At 50.9% G+C, this 17,388-nt stretch overlaps 1 protein-coding gene across 1 annotated transcript in view; it reads right to left on the bottom strand.

Annotated features, from left to right (window-relative positions):
- LOC135394142 (PAS domain-containing serine/threonine-protein kinase-like) overlaps positions 1 to 17,388 on the bottom strand; it is a 225,496-nt gene that overhangs the window by 142,263 nt on the left and 65,845 nt on the right. The gene's annotated exons all lie outside the window — the stretch shown is intronic.

The following is a 17,388-nucleotide window of genomic DNA, read 5'->3' as shown; positions in this document are numbered from 1 at the left end:
TGCGGCGACCCAACCGTCAGTGCAGGAGGGGGCTACTGCGGCTGCTGCCGGGCGATGGGGGCGCCAAGTTCCCGACGCCGGGGCCTCTAAAACAGAGCAGTGCACCTGTGGCCTCACTCTAGCGTCGTAGCATACGATTCTCCGCAGCCAATAAAAGTGCTCGGACGATCTGACGTCGCAACACATCAGAAGGTAACTGGGAGATCGCCGCCGCTGGGCGCACTCCTGTAAACCAATTTTATCAGGAAATGCGCGCTTCCCAAATGAAATATTTGGCGTCACAGTTCCTGAGGGTACAATGTCCATATCTTTTTTTTTTTACTCTGTTTTAGCACCGCGAAGCAACTGTGGCTATGAGCGGCGCACAGACGTGGATAGATGAAGAGAGGACAGCAGGAAAAGGGGAGGGGGGACAGAGGGGTTGCTATGCGTCGTGGGCCGACCTCAAGGGGAAGCGTTCCGACATTCGCCTGGAAAGCCTTCCGGAAAACCCAGGGAAAACCTCAGACAGCGCAGCCGGTGGTAGGATTCGAACCCACCACATCCCAGTGTTCAGAACGCCGTTGGCAATCTGCGCCAACGTGCGGACGCTTTAACCCGCTCGGCCATGCCGCTGGTATGTGCATATCACGCGGTAACAAAATGTATGTTCGAGGTGCCTTCCGTCGCTTCTTCGACCGGGAACTAAACGAAAATCTGGAATTCAATGGAAAGATCTCCCTTTCCGACTTCCAACCAGATTACTTATACGAAGCGCTTTCCTCGCCGGTCGCTTCCAATGTAAATCGGCCCCCTTTATTCACGCACACGCTGCACCCTACTGTGTATACATCCTTATGAATGGATGGATGGATTTCTCGGCGTCAGAGCGTGGGCTCGATCACGTCTTCCACTAGAAATTCTTTCCTTCATTACAGCACCCTTGAGACAGTACAAGGATAGAGACGCACTTCCTACTGGATCGGGTCACTCGTGGGAGGAATTTAGCAGTAGGGAAGGTGCGGGAACATACACAGTTTCGCGACTGACTACGTGCACCTGTCGTCGTAGCTATTAAAGTGATAGCTTGAAAGGGCCCTCCAACTTCGACAACCGTGTAGTTCCGTCCGTAACTGTTGTAGAGATGGCAGAAGGGAGAGAAGAGAAAACTGAAGAAGTTACAATGGGGCACCGAAACGAGTGGAGGGGGACAAGATCAGGATCGGAAGGTGGCCCTATAGAAAGCTATACCGCATTTAAACGCGGTTGGCCAAGGGTTCCAGCATTTCTCTCTCTCTTCCTTTCTCTCTCTTTCTCTCTGTATTCGTACCTGATTTGATGATGGTGTGGCGGCCTGCCTGCTCCTGCCACAGACGACGACGCTGGGTGAGCTAAGTGAGCGCCCCTCTTTTGGTGCACTTAAATCGGGGGTATGACACACCCGGAGCGGCCACTAAACAGCGAAAAGCAACTTTGGAGGGCCACAGTGCTCGCTCGCTGCTGCTGCTGCTGCTTCCTGTTGTCTTCTCATGCAGTGCACAGATGGAGGACATAATGGCTTTGTTGGAACCTATGGTAACGTTGGAAGAGACGACTACGGTTGTGAAGACTTCTCCTAACAGCGAATGAAATTGAACAGATGGGAATTTGTGACAGACGTCATAGGGGCTGTTTACTGTGAAGAAGGCTACATGGCGTGAAGATGTCTGCATTAAAGCACCGCATTTCCCGCGAATAACCGCCGATATCCGTGTGGAAGTTGTACACTATAACAGTTATAAATTATTACAGTTTACTGAAATCCGAGCATTGGGTAGCCTAGAAAGTCCGTATTTTGCTTCCGAACCCACACTTCGAAAGTCGTCCCGCTACCGCTGAACAGGAAGGACGTCACGGAAAATCTCTAGCACCCGGCGCTTGTCGTCTGCTTCCATGTACTTATCTGAAACGGGAGCTCGAAAAGCGGCACGGAGTCTGTCACTCTCGGGTGCCGGAAGGGCGCTTCTGTCGCGTTAAGTGAGTGGAGCCTGAAACACTTGTGCTCAAGGGCACCTACTGAACGCACCCGATGAAGACGTGTCTACGGGCACCGTCCTAGCATGAGTCCACAAATATCTACCCGCTGAGACATTCTATCATCGCCGGTCAGGACTTATGTATAGAGGAACTCCACTTCCTCTACAACGGTGTATGTTCTTGTAGGGCATCCAAGATGAGTCCGCGCTGCTATCGTGCTGATTTATTTAGCCCCGGAAGTCCAGGGACATATACTTGGGTTGCTATGTGACATCCACACAACGTCTCATGGATCCAGGACTTTCTATCTGACCGACGCCTCTTCGTGCGCACAACGGAAGGTGACACCGCTTTCCATCCCGTCCGTCGTGGTGTCCGTGTCCCGCAGGGAAGCGTATTGAGCGAGTCCTCTCCCCTTTAATGTTATAATGGCTTCGTTTCCCGCCCAGCTGCGTGATCATACCCGCATCACCAGTTTGTTGTAGACGCTATCCAACCTAATGCGTTCCTGCAGTCCATCGACCCCTCACTGGAGTTTGTCATCGGCTGCCGCTGTACCCGCGAGGAGGAGTCCCTTCTACAGCTTCTTCAGCTGAACGTTGCCCTCACCCGTTCACTCCTGTTCAAAATGGGCCGCATCCCATCTCCCACTTGCCCCTGCTGCGCCGTAGAAGACGATATCTCCCATCAGCTCCTCCACTGTCAGCGTCACCACCATCATCGGGCCGTGCTCACGCAACACCTCTCAGAGCTTGGGTGCACGGACGGACGGACGTTTCCCTCGCAAGTGGAGAGTCACAAAAGCGGTGCTCCGCTTCCTGCGTGATACGGGCCTCCTGGGCTCCCTGTGAGCCGAGTGTGTTTTTGATTTTTTGTTTTGTTTTTATTTGTTGGTTTATTTGTCTTTTGTTATTTCTTTTTCTTTCTTGTTTATATTTCATTTTTTTGTTTAGGGAATAGCAAGCCGGCGTGCTGCATGGCTGACCTTTCCCCTTTCTTTTCTTCTTTTTCTGCCAATAAATCCCCCACCCACCCACCCCCGCATCACTCTGTACGCAGACGACATCTGTATATGGGCCTCTGCCACCCGTCGAGACACCGTCCAACGCCGGTTACAATGCGCCTTGGGTTCCACTGTAGAATACCTTGCCGACCGATGCTTATCGGTCTCCCCTGCTAAGACCGTTGCCATGGCATTCACCCGACGCTCATTCCAAAGGTATCCATTGTTCGTCAGTGGGACCCCTCTGGACTTTGTGCCTCATTGCAAGTACCTTGGCGTGACATTAGACAGAGGCATGACGTGGTCCCGGCACGTAAAAACACCACCAAGACCAGCGGTTTTGTAAATGCTCTACGTTGCATTGCTGCAGAGTTGTGCCTAACTCGTTACAAGTAACTCGTTACTTGGTAACGGTTACTTTTTTTGGAAGCGAAGTAACGATTCAGTTACTTTAAAAAATAGTAAGTCGTAATAATAGTCGTTACTGACGTTACTCGTTCCTTTTCTTGAGCACAGGGGAGCACATTTCGGCACTCCGTGTGGCGCAATGCGTGCAGATTTCACCTGCGTGACGTGTGACTCAAAGTATTATTGCAGTCCCTTACTGGATATGTTGTTGTCCTTTCTCTTGTTTCCGTAATCTCCGACCATCACTCCTTCCCAAGAATGGCCACCAATTGTGCTATAGCTACAAAAAACGCGTTTCGACTTCTAGCCTTTTCTTGTCTTTGCTAAGCTTCTGAGCGCTCTCAATTATGACGCAGCCCCTCGTCTGTTTTTGAGAACCGTTGGTGATCGGTGGTACGAAAACCAGTGTTTTTTCTTGTGTTTTCGTAATCTCCGATCACCCCCACTTCGGAAACAAGGGAGAAGGTCCAGGCAAACAAATATAGATTCATGGTAACGGGCCGAGAGACACGGAACACGAAGGACGGACGACAAATTTCGAGTATCAGCTTCTTCTGAAGTGCAATTCCTCATTAATAAATAGTTGAAGGCAAGTGAGGCATGTTTGTTGACTCCTTTAACTATGCTACGGTAACGTAAAAGTAACTCGTTACCTGTGAGTAACGAGAACTCGTTACTTTCGTATGGTGGTAACGAGTAACGTATTTAGTTACTTTTTTTCTGAAGTAGCGGGTAACGGTATTTAGTTCATTTTTTTCAGTAACGGGCACAAGTCTGCATTGCTGGGTGGGGCCCTTCATTCGCTGACCTCCGTCACCTGCACACAGCGTTGATCCTGGGCACACTGCGGTACAGCCTGCCTATTCTACACGGCCTCAGCATATCTGGAGAGCGTGAGCGTCTCAATACTCAGGCACGACACCTCCGCGTCTGTTTGGGAGTTCCTAGAACGACAGAGACCTACTCTGGCCTGGCAGAGGCACGCGAAACGCCAGCAGGCGTCCTACGAGACGTGGAAACACTCCAGATAGACATGCGCGTTACCTCACGCAGCACCCCTACCATTATCTTCGGCTCATTGATATTGTTCTTCTTCTTCTTCTTCACTAACTGAGCGGGAGTTGGAACTTGGTGGCTGTCCAAAAGGGCGCCTGCAGCTCCATTTCTTGTGAGTTTCGCCAATATGGCAGTGACTATCATACGTGACACTCTGTAGTGAGCATCACATGTACTATTGTGTTTTGTTTACACTTGTTCTTTAGTAGCATTGATATTGTTATGTATGTATTAGAAAAGAGACAAACACAGACCCAGCGCGAGTCACGCGCATACAGTCTTCTTCGTGTTCTTCTTCCGGCCATTGATATTGTTATGTATGTTTGGCCGGAAGAAGAACACGAAGAAGACTGTATGCGCGTGACTCGCGCTGGGTCTGTGTTTGTCTCTTTTCTCTTCTGCTTGGGCTTCCGTTCAGGACACACGCATGTTGGTCCTGGCTTTTTGAATGGCTATTCGTCTCCCGGAGTCGAATATTACACTGGCGACGAGGGACTACACACCCACTGCTTGGTTCTGTCGACAGCATGGCGCTGCGGGTGAACGAATTCACGGAAGGCTCCGACTGGTCAGCATGGATTGAGAGGCTTTCTTTCTACTTTGAAGCCAACGACATCATCCAGCCGACAAAGAAAAGGGACTTTCCTCCTCAACCAATGTGGTAAGCGCACCTACGCCACTCTCCGAGCGTTAATTCATCCCCGCAAGCCACCGGAAGGGGAATTCGAAGAACTCATTCGAATTCTCGGCAGCCATTTTGATCCTAAGCCTACGGAGCTGCACGGTTCGGTGCAGATTTCACAAGCGAGACCAACTACCGTCAGAAACTATTTCCCAGTATGTGGCCGAGCTTCGCGGCATTGCCACAGAATGTAATTTCGGATCACCGATTACTTCCGTGTCAGGTGCACCTGCTACTCCAGCGTCTGGAGATTCTGCCGAGGAGGCAGACGTCACTGCGCCCGTCGCGGCTTCAACGACTGCTCCCTCGCATCAAAGTACGATGTTGCCTTTGAGCGTAATGCTTCGGGATAGGCTGATTTGCGGCGTCCGGGATACTGCATTACACCAACGTCTGCTAATTGAACCGAACATCACGTTCGAGCGCGCCCTGCATCTCGCTCTAGCTGCTGAGTCTGCGGTCAAACAAGCCGACATCAAAGGCTTGACTGATATGCCGCAGGTAAATGCCACTGACACGAAGCCCATCCCGCAACGTCGCAAGAAGCCACCAAAAACTGCTCGTCGATGTTTCCGCTGCGACAGCAAGCATGACTCGTCACACTGTCCCTACGTAAACGCAGTGTGCCACTTCTGTAAGAAGAAAATGCATACATTTAGAAAGGGCATGCATGTCGAAGAAGCGACAGAAAGACAAAGGTGATACAAATCAGCTGGACTCCGTAGAGGAGGAAGCTTCAGTACCCACCCTCTACGGCATGCATTACATGCCCTCACCAGTTACTCCCAAGCGGTCTGTGTTTGCTCCCATGCATGCTGTCAAGCTGAAACAAGTACCACATGTGATGGAAGTGTATTCCGGAGCGGCGTTCTCACTCATAAGTGAGGATACCTACAAATTATTATGGCCTACGTGTCCTCCAGCACTTTCTTCAGAAGCGGCGGCTCTATCTATGGACGGGGCAACGCCTCGCCTTGCTGGGCCAACTGTTCGTCACCGCCGAGCTGAAGACGACGACCTGCATCCTACCGCGTTGTCAGAGGCGCCGGTTCAAGTTTGCTTGGTCGGGACTGGTTCGACCACCTTGGAATTGCGGTCACCGGAGTCTACCACATGTCAGCCGCACAGTCTATCGAGACTGTTATCACGCAGTATGCCGACGTCTTTCACACGGTCCTGAACGGACATTGCGGCAAACCGGTGCACATCACTCTCAAGAAAGAAGTTTATAAATTTATAAAGCCAAGGCCTGTGCCTTTTGCGCTACGCAGTTCTGTAGCGAAGGAGCTTCGGAAGCTGGAATCTCAGGGCATCCTTGAACCTGTTCAAGCGTCACAGTGGGCAACACCCGTAGTGTTGGTGCGCATGAGGGACGGCACCCTCCGCCTATGTGGCAACTACCGCTATACAGTCAATGCCAGCGTTGAGTCGAGCTCATATCCTCTTCCGACAATAGATCAGCTTCTACCAACCCTACGGGGTGGAAAGATTTTCTCCCGACTCGACTTGAGTCAAGCCTACCAGCAACTTCGTGTGGATGAGGCAACGGCAGAACTACTCAGTATAGCAACAATTAAGGGACTCCGCTCCCGTTCGGGGTCTCAGTGTCTCCCTTAATCTTCCAACAGTTCATGGATCAGATGTTCATGGGTTTAGACGGTGTAGTTGCGTACCTGGACGACATTTTGATTTCTGCTGAAAGTGAGGAGCATCACGCAGAGCGTTTGACTGCTGTGCTGTCTCGTCTTCAAAAAGCAGGCCTCAAGGCCAAGCGGGAGAAGTGCCTTTTTGCTGTACCGGAGATCGAGTTCCTGGGACACGTTATTGACAGGAACGGCGTGCGGCCAGCCAAGGACAAGTTACGGGCCATAACTGATGCTCCGGCCCCGACGAGCAAGGCACAGCTTCGGTCCTTTTTGGGAATGTTGGCCTTTTACTGCAAGTTCATCAGGGACCGAGCAACCGTCGCAGAGAGCCTACACCGGCTGCTAGACTCCTCCGCTCCATGGCGCTGGGAAGCAGAACATCAGCAGTCATTCGACGAGCTAAAGAGGATCCTGCTGTCAGCTCCCGTGCTACAGCACTTTGATGAAAGCAAGCCACTGTTCTTATCATGCGACGCTTCGCCGTATGGACTGGGCGCAGTCCTTGCCCAGCCGGACAACCAAGGAAATGAAGCTCCCGTAGCTTTTGCATAACGCACACTTGGAAAGGCGGAACGGAATTACGCGCAGTTCGACAAAGAGGGGTTGGCTGTGGGTTTTGCTGCAACATACTTCCACCAATACATCGCTGGACGAGAAGTAATCATTTTTACGGACCACAAGCCATTGCTCGGTATATTGGGCCCCCAGGCGACAAATTGCCGACGTGCTGTCTCCATGCATGCTCAGATGGTGTCTGCTTCTCAGCACGTATAACTACCGTCTGCGGTACAGGCCTGGAAACCAGAACCAGAACGCCGACGGTCTGAGCCGGTTACCACTACCGATTTCTGAGGATGAACCTGCAGGACCGGGAGACGTCCTCATGATCAAGGCAGCATCCATTCCACCTCTTACGCCGTCAGCCATTGCTGATGCTACGGCAAGGGATCCCGACCTATCACAAGTCACTCACGGGCTACAAACGGGTAATTTCAGGGAATGGTCTGGCAAGGAATTGCGGCCTTTTCTCTCCCGGAAAACCGAGCTCTCCACTCACAAGGGCTGCATTATTTGGGGTTCAAGAGTAATCATCCCACCGAAGCTTCAAGTGGACGCATTATCGTTGTTACATGCCGGACATAAAGGAATGACCGCCATGAAACACGCAGCGAGGAGCTACTTCTGGTGGCCCCGCCTGGATTCCGTCATCGAGGATACCGTGAGAAGTTGCGATACTTGTCAGATGCACACCAGGTTACCAGACAGTTATCCTACACCAGCATGGTCTCGAGCGACGGATCCGTGGCAAGTCATCCACATGGATTTGGCAGGGCACATCCAGGGCCAGAACTATACCTCGTCGTGGTTGACTCGACAACGAAAAGTTCGAGCCGTTTCCAACGTGGCAAGCGCAACCATCATTGACGCTCTGCGTTCCATTTTCGCAACGCCTGGGTTACCGCAGCTAGTAGTATCTGATAACGCAACGACGTTTGTGTATGAAAATGATTAAAAATTGGGCTGTTCGGTGCAGCATACTTTAAAAGCGATAAAATCCCCGTGCCGGGGACAAGTACCGTGCCTGTGTGTTGTGTCGTCCTTTGACTTGTTCCCCGGCACGGGGGTTTTATCGCTTTTAAAGTTTGTGTGTGATGACCGCAACGGGATTCGACAGGTGACCAGCGCCCCGTACCATCCGTCCACCAACGGGCAGGCGGAGAGGATGGTGTAAGAGCTGAAGAGGACGCTAAAGAAACAACAGCAGGGCAGCATTCAGTGCCGGCTGTCGAGGTTTTTGTTCAGCCAGCACACCTCCGTCCACTCCACAACCAAGAAGACGCCCGCAGAAATTATGTTTGGAACGAATTTGAGGACCCTAATGAACTCGTTCGTTCACGACTCGAGGAAGATACAATCTCAAGAACAGGAAAAACCTGCGGGAGACTCCAATATTTTCCAAGACGGCCAGGCTGTCTTGTTGGGGGATTACTCTTCTCGTCCTCAAAAGTGGTGCAAAGGAACAATTTCTCGAAAGGTTGGACTGCGATCCTACGAAGGAATCACCCAGGACGGGAAGGTGTTCCGTCGGCATGTGGACCACCTCAGACCAGCAGTTAACGTTCCACTAGCTTCGGCCTCTCCACAATTAGCTGAGACCTGCAAGTTCCCCACCGCTACCAAAGATTCAGTACACGAGCCTCCGGTGACGCCCGGTACCCCGGATACAGGCGCTATAGAAATGGCGCTCGAAACTTCGGACCTGTTCACGGAGTCTATACCTCACTGGCTATCGGCCGCTGCACCTCTGGCACCCACCATAGAGTCTGAACCGCCGGCCAGTCTAGAGAAAAAGCGGGCGCCGGACAATTCATCCTACGGACGGCGTTTGAGGCGGCCTCAGCATTATCAGTGTCCCAAGTGGACTGTACAGTGGAGTCTACAGTTGGACTATGGGGGGGGGGGGGGCGAGAAGTGTTATATATGTTTGGCCGGCTCTGCAGAAGACGAAGACTGTATGCGCGTGACTCGCGCTGGGTCTGTGTTTGTCTCTCTTCTCTTCTGCTTGGGCACACGCATGACACACGCATGTTGGTCCTGGCTTTGAATAAATGGTTATTCGTCTCCCGGAGTCGAATATTACAGATATTGACTGTCCGGACTCTAGCATTGGTATTGCTGTTGACCGCCTGAAAGTGTACCTCCCCACCACACCATCAGTGCGTTCCTATGCCCTGTCAATGTGGACTCTTCGCAGGCCTCCTGTATGTGACCACGTTCCTGGTCTTCTGAAGAAAAGCACTGTACCTCCCGTTGTTGCTCACCGACTTGCGCTGGAGCACCTCAACTCAGCGTACTCTCAACGACTCCCCCCTGTATACACTGATGGATCAGCGTCTCAAGGCGGATCAACAGCAGCCTTTTATATCCCACATGAAAACCTTGAAGTGGCGCACAGGCTTCCCTGTGACCATACTGACCGCGTTGAACCATCAGCGCCTGGCGCCTGAACTGTGTTCACGGACAGTAAGGCGGCGCTAGAAGTTCTAGCAAATTATTGTTCCAGAACAATCGACGGCCTAGACACCATGATCGTCGCAACATACAATCGACTTCTATCCTCGGGTCATAGCCTGTGTTTCCAATGGATACCCAGTCATACCGGCCTGCACGGAAACACCAGCGCAGATGCCTTAGCACGTCGGGCACATGGGGACGTCACCTTCAATAACTGTCTCCTACCTCTTTCAGCCTCAGCATGTCGGCTACAGACACAGCGACTCCGTCATAGCGGCACTTTGCAGTTTCAAGAGGACACTGTCCGACTGAACGACCATCTCCGGTCTATCGACCCGTCGGTGGATTTCGTTGCCACACACCACTGCTCGCGTCAAGAAGCGTCCATTATACACCGACTGCGGCTTAATGCCGGCAGGACACCTCTGCTTCTCTGTAAAATGGGTCTTCTCCAGTCGCACAAATGCCCTACTTGCGCTACTGAAGCTGATATTCAGCATCATCATCTCGACTGTTACAGATTCGACACCCCTCGAGCCACGGTCAGACGACGCCTACTCGAGCTGAGGTGCACAGACCTTTCTCTGGCCACTCTGCTCGGCCCAGTACATCACACACAGCGGTCTGTGACCAAAGCAGTTTTGACTTTCTTGAGCAATTCAGGTCTTATGAACAGCCTGTGAACTCTAGTCGTGCAATCTCATTCTTCAGTGCCCCACTCTCACCCTCAACGCATTAAGCTTAACCTCTAACCAGGCGTTGTTCTGGTACCCGGGTTTGGACGCAGACATCGAGTTAGTAGCAAAGACTTGCAACCCTTGTGCACAAGCGGCGTCTATGCCACCGGCGCAACCACCAGCTAGTTGGCCAGCTACCAATGAGCCTTGGCGTCGCGCTCACGTTGACTTTGCGGGGCCAATAGAGGGACACATGCTACTGATAGCCGTGGACTCGCACAGCAAGTGGATAGAGGTTATCCCCATGAATACTACGTGAAGCGCCCGGACGATTGAGGAACTGCGGTCGTGGTTCAGTCGATGGAGTATACCGCGAACACTGGTCTCCGACAACGGACCGCAGTTCGTGAATGAAGCTTTCCAGGAATTCATGAGCCGTAACGGTGTTGTCCACTTACGGTCGGCGCCCAACAGTCAACCCACAGTCAAATGGGTTGGCCGAGCGGGCTGTGCGTACTATTAAAACGGGACTGAAGAAGAATGTGAAGGGGACGTTGTCAACGCGACTAGCAAGAATCCTGCATATAGCTATCGCCGAACACCCCTCAAGTGCGGCAAGACACCGGCTATGTTGCTGTTGGGAAGGAAAGTTCACCCCCGGTTGCACAATCTGGTGCCCTGCCCTAGGGAACGTCCCTTAGGAGGCTGTCAGCCGAGCAAGTCGAAGTTTCACCTCGGTCAACCCGTTTGGATGAGGCACTATGGGCAAGGAAACACCTGGAAACCTGGGGTGATAAGTCGGCCACAAGGATTCGGAATGGCTGTTGTTAGTCGTTCCGACGGTGATCAGGTGCGTCACCACGACCAGCTTAGAAGCCGTGCGCCACCGCACGATCAAGCGCGGCAGGAGACCGCCCCTGCGGTACCTGCTCAGCTCAGCGATTCCTCCAACTCCTTTCCTGCTCCTTCACAGCCAAGGGAATGCAATGACTCTACTCCGCCTCCGACGAGTGCATGGTGACACGTTGCGACGCTCGACCAGGAACAGACGTCCACCGGATCGTTACCAACCAGAGTAGGGTGGAGGAATGCAGTAACGGACATATCGTCACTGCCAGGGGAGCTCGTGCACTGTTGGCACCGATGGCTGCGCGTGCCTTTTGTTTCTTGTTTTTCTCTGGGATAGATTCTTTGCGATTAAACACACGAATTCGACTTGCACTTGACTGTTCGTCTCCGGAGCTCCTTCAGTTAGTCATCTTTTTTTTTGTCATCTTTGTCTTTAACCTATCTTCTTTCACCGTTTGTTGGTTTATCCTTTATTTCCTTTTTTTTTCTTTTTATTTATCTTATTTTTCTTTCATTTGTTTTCTTTCTTTGCGGAATAACAAGCCGACGTCCCGTTTGACTGACCTTTCCCCCGTTTTTTTTTTCTTTTCGTCTCGGCTTTCATTCACTAAATGTGATAAATAGATAATAAATAAATCCCGCGTGTAATCTGTACCCTGGGCAGGACAGCGCATGAGAAACCAGAAATTGAGTTAACATTGCCAACACTTTCGTTGGCTAGGTAAACGCAACGGGGCTCAAACATCGAACAGGCTTCTTCCTAAGCGGTCAAATCCCCGTGGTCCAGCCCTTGCCTGTCTCGTCCGGTATCATCACTCGCCTTTTAAAATCTTAACAGCTGACTATATATCCCCGTATAGAGTTAATATCAGCGGAATAGCCACGTGCCGTCTCTCTGTACATTGAAAGAAAAATGGTTATAGCCTTGGCCTAATTTCGCTTCTACTTCATTTGTCGTCTCCAGTATCTCTGTCTTCGCCTCCGAGCTTTCTCGAGCAAACTGACGACGAAAACGCCACTTTCCCGGACGGGTTATCCGCCGAGATAATCTGCGGCCGTTTTCTGCTGCATGCGGTACATATAGGCATGCGTTGTTAGTTGTGTGTTACTGTGACGTCGCTTTTACACGACCACAGCCTCATAGCATAGCTTCCGGAGGCTATGACAGAAGAGTCCGATTCGTCGGCGTACGAACACGGTCGAAGCACCGAGAAGATAGCTTTACAGACAGACGCGTGGACAAACGGAGAGAGGACAGCAGAGCAGTTCATGTACGTCATGCTCCGACTTCAGGGGTAACCTCCGTCTGGAAACTCTCCCGGAATACCCAACAACAACATCAGACATCATAGCCGGTTGGTAGGATACGAGTCAACCAACTCATATCTTCAGCATGATCTTAGCTGGTGCATGCTGGTGTACATGCCGGTGTAGGGGTTTTCGAAAATGTATTTCCACCCTCTTGGGTAAGCGGGCGGCCCCGCGCATCTAAACACATTTTGCAACCCATGTTTTTTTAAAATAGGAGTGTGTCACTCATAAACTGAGAACGACACATTGTTTCCTCCTCGCCCTATGTCACCGCGTGCAAAGAGGTTCAAAAGCGGTCGAGGCCTCCGTGGAAAATTCTTGGCCCGAGTAAAAAAGGATGCGACCCTGTTTTCCGTTCGCTGGGAAGCCACGACGAAATCACGTGCAACGAGATCGTATCTGGATGATTGAGAACGCCAAAGTTGTCGTCGCGGTGGGTAGGACCCGGGCAGGTTGAGGTGACATCAGGGGCGTCGAAAGCTGGGGACAAGGCCAAGAGGGGCGATTACCCCCTTAAGCTCGTGCTGTGAAGTCCTCGCCCCCCTCCCCTCCCCCTTTCACGCATAAAGATCGGACACTGTGCCCGATGTTCTGTTACAAGGCATATTTTTACAGGATTTGCATGCTCATCAGCATAATTTTTGAACACTACAGGCAGGGCCAGCGAGAAAAATTAGGGACCCGGGGAGGGGTCATGCCCGGGCCCCCTCGTGTCTCAATAACATAGTCCAAGTACTTCTTTACGACGGGCCTTTGTGCGTGCGGGCCCCGGGGCACCATCACCGGCTGCCCCCACACTAGGCAGTTTTAGAATCGGCAGGGTACCCAAGCCCTTTGGAGCCCCCAAGGAGCAAGGAGCCATCGATGTGGGCGCACGAGACTTTTTCTTTCTTTAGGGACCTATAAGCGCAGGGGTACCTTATTCTGAACCTCGCTGGTACCTTCGCTTATCAGATTCCCAGTCGTAACCGCGCTACTTGAAATGTGCGTACTTACAGACCAGTACGTTACGAACTAGTAATCACCATACGTTCAGTGCTTGCAAAATTCTAAGTTCGTGGTTCCAGCCCATGTACAATGGTCTCCACTTGTTTTGGAACTTCTAGACGACTTCAGAAGGCAGCAGAAGCTTGCTTCGATGGCGCAGTACAGGCAATCCTCATTCCGAATCCTCATTCTGCGCTCCGCGTACTCCAGTTATCTGTTCTTTTGCGTGAACAGTCGTACAAAGAAGAAATATATATATAGAAGTCAAGTGAAGAAGTCTTCACTCGAGATCCTCCGTTTCTCCGGTGGTTGAAATAAAATTTTATTGTTAATTTTATTTTAAATTAAAATTTTATTGTTATTATTTATCTGTAAAAGTGTATATTTTCAGGCTCGTCTCACTGTTCTGCCATGCCTAGCCCAGAAGCCTTATTGTTTGGCTTAGGCAGTGTCTTCACTGTATTTACTCTGGTGATTGAGTAGTAATAAATTAATAATAATAGTAATAATAATTATTATTATTATATGAAAATGCCAGTGTGCTTTGTCGCGACTTATGTCCCCATTATTTTTTCTTTTCTTTATCACCAGTGTGCTTGAGGTTTACCCTCAGTCAAGGCCACAAGTTTTATCAAAGTTTCTTCATCCTTCTGGACGTTGCAGCAAAACCCCTAGGCACGTGTGCAGGTTTCACGAAGAAATGCGGGGCGCTGTCTCGCTTTGCGAATTATGTCCCATATTTTACCCCGGCCGCCAAAACAGAATTCCGGGCGAACGTAAAATGAGAGTCCAGACGTTGCGCAACGTGCGTTGCGCGGTAGCGTAATTGCAAAAAGAAAACAGAGGGTCGACCTAGACGGGAAGGCGGAACTGTCCATAAATATAGCGGGTGAAACAAAAAGCTGGCTGGCAAAGTGATCTGTGTCTGCAGTGCCATGACGGCATCCATCACATGCGGGAGTGTCCAATTGCGTCGCCTTCAAAAGAGATGACCCAGAAACGAGACCCAGCCGAACACACAGATATGGCGCAATGATCAACTCCTGCGCAAGATGCAAGGACGCGGGGGATGCACCTGCAACGAAATGTCTTCGAGTGGAATATACTTTCTCACTCTGGAGCAAAATACATCTGGAAAAAGAGTTTGATCGGTTTTCAAGCGACTTGCCTAGGCTGCCAGACTTACCCGTGGGAGAAGGAGACGAGCACGTTTCACGAAAAACTGAACTGAGCGAATCAGAGTTCAAATTTAAAGAAATAATCAGCAGTAAAAGTAACAGTTAAATGAAGAGCCTCAGAACGAGAACAGCCGAACATAGACTGCTCTTCTCCAGGGCATCATTGGATGATGTGTAAAGGGTTCATGGGTATTATTAGGTCAACAGGAATAAGTGTGAATGGGAAAAATCCTACTGGGTTTTTACAACTAAGGTGCACAACTTGCGTTCTTGCGCTGCTTTGTGGTGGTGCGGGAATGCGTGGGTGAGGTGAATAAAGGCATCTTTGCAACGAAGCCGGTTAGAAAAAAGAGGTAATCGGCATAAGCGGGGAATAGAGTCACTAAATAAGATTATTTAGTAACTCTAGCGGGGAAGTTCCCTAAGTATGCAAGTTTTTTTTAGTGTATGTATTCGTAATCGTGCTATATAATAGATGAGAAAAGTACAGCTTCCTGCTCTCCCTGCACAAAATTAACGTTGCAAGTGCCCGCGGTGCGGTGCTTCAGGACCATGGAGAAACGAAACCTCGTCAACCGAACGTCGCTCCATCGTCCAAGTCTCCACGAGGGTCTGGTAACTGGGACCACGGCCCCTCGATCGCGCTCTCTGCTTCACTGTTTCCGACCAAGAAATGGGAAAGCGTTATCGGCAGTGCTTCTCTACATAATGCCACTTTGACTTCGAAGAATGGTGGGTAGCTCTTCCAATGTCCTGCGACAAAGAGTAATTTTCGAGGACTTCGCTGTGCGGATCATACCCTCCTACGGTTTCTCCCCACCAGGGTGCGTGGGGGCGATGAACCTCCGGCTTACCTCCGGCTGATCCGAATACCATGCGCGACTGTGGTGTGTAGGACTGCGAGGGAGGAAGGTGCGTGCATTATCGAAGTAGACAACGAACAGAATCTCACGTCTTGCAATGAAGCGACGAGAAGGAAGTATGGTCAAATGAAGCGCTACATGGGGGAAGGCTAGACGGTCACGTCACGCCACGTCACGTCACATAGAGCTACAGGTGCCCACCAGGAAGACCACATAGCTCCAGAGACCATCCAGTTATTCGAGGAAGAAGAAACTCTGCATGGATCGGTCGTGTTACAGCCCAATTGAAAAGTGCAATGTAACATTTTGGGTGGACGAAGTTGCTGAACTGTGTCGGCAGTATAGCGTAGGCAGGAAAGTATTTCGCGAGGGGTTCTTTACGCGAACTTCACATGGGAGAGAGGACTTCGCCCTCGTTTCCCCTCTCCCAATAATTTCTTGTGTGAGGAAAGGGTTACAATCCCCGAAACTCCCCCTCTTGCTGCGCCACTGTGTGTCGTAGATACAGGGAGCACAGAAGCAGGGATGCAAGGGGGAGGGGTGCGATCGCCCCCCAAAAACGTCAGTTTATACATTGAATTTCCCTCTCTCCCTTCCCCCACTACGCGCTCCGACAAAGAAACCCCCCCCCCCCAAACCGAGGGTCTGGATCCGCCCCTGCACAGAAGTCCACGGCGTTTGCATTGAAAGCCCATACTGTGTCTGTGACCCAAATTACTTTTGGCAGCACGGCAAGCAACCTTGATGATACGCTTGACCGTTTGGCGTGTTTTCAGAACCCGTCGAATACGGTGGTTACCTGAACGCCGGCATCACAAAGCCTGATAGTTGTCTGCATTATTATGGGGTCTGAGTTATAACGAAGGCCTGGAACGGAGGATCCGGTGTCATCTGTATCGGGAAGTTCCTAAAGTCTTCCTCCGACCCGCATGGTGGGTTGTAGACATTTGATTCTTGAAGATCGAGGAGGCGTCCTCAGCGTACGGCAAATTCTATGTCGAACGCTTGGGCTTTGTGCCCGAGGAGTCCGACATGATCAACCTTGTTGACTTCTTGCGCGATCAGGAGGCCCCCGTATATGCGTGATCTCGAAGGCTGAGCGTTCCCTGTGGACTGGTGCAGAGGATTTGCATGAAACGACTTTAGCCAGGGTGTGGGTTGACATGTACGCAGATGACATTCGCACGTCCGTTATCTGGTATGTCCTCCGAATGTCGGAAGAACGCCCGAAGTGCGAACCAGCTATGTTTAATGACAAGGCCACTTTGCACAGTTAGCTGCATGGTGAGACAGGGCGTGAGGTTTCGTCCTTATTTTACATACCTTCGAAGGAGCCTTCTCTTTGGCCGCTGTTTTATCGAGACATTTTACGATTAATAATGGGGTGAGAACACTTTTACGGTCACTCCGCGTTAATCGCAGTGTGACGACAAATTATCGTATGCCAGGAAAAAAGAAAAAGAAAATAAACTGCTTCTGACATTGCAGCGGTTGCAAGAAGAGTAATAGCTGTGCCGTGTAAGAGGTATTTTAACGGAAACGCTTGCTTCGATTTTTCGAGGTAGAGGCAATTTGTCGACACTGAACCGCCATCAGTGGATCAGGTGTCCGCGCACTCTTCCCAAGGTTGCGGATTTGAACGCGGCCAAGAACGACAGTAACCTGATGGCATGGTACAAGTTCCTCAGACATGGCTCCAGGTTGCTTAGATACTGGGT

This window comes from Ornithodoros turicata, chromosome 5, assembly GCF_037126465.1.
Source record: "Ornithodoros turicata isolate Travis chromosome 5, ASM3712646v1, whole genome shotgun sequence".
Classification (NCBI taxonomy): domain Eukaryota; kingdom Metazoa; phylum Arthropoda; class Arachnida; order Ixodida; family Argasidae; genus Ornithodoros; species Ornithodoros turicata.
The sequence above is the reverse complement of the archived record's forward strand: the minus strand, read 5'-3'. Positions and strand labels throughout refer to the sequence as shown.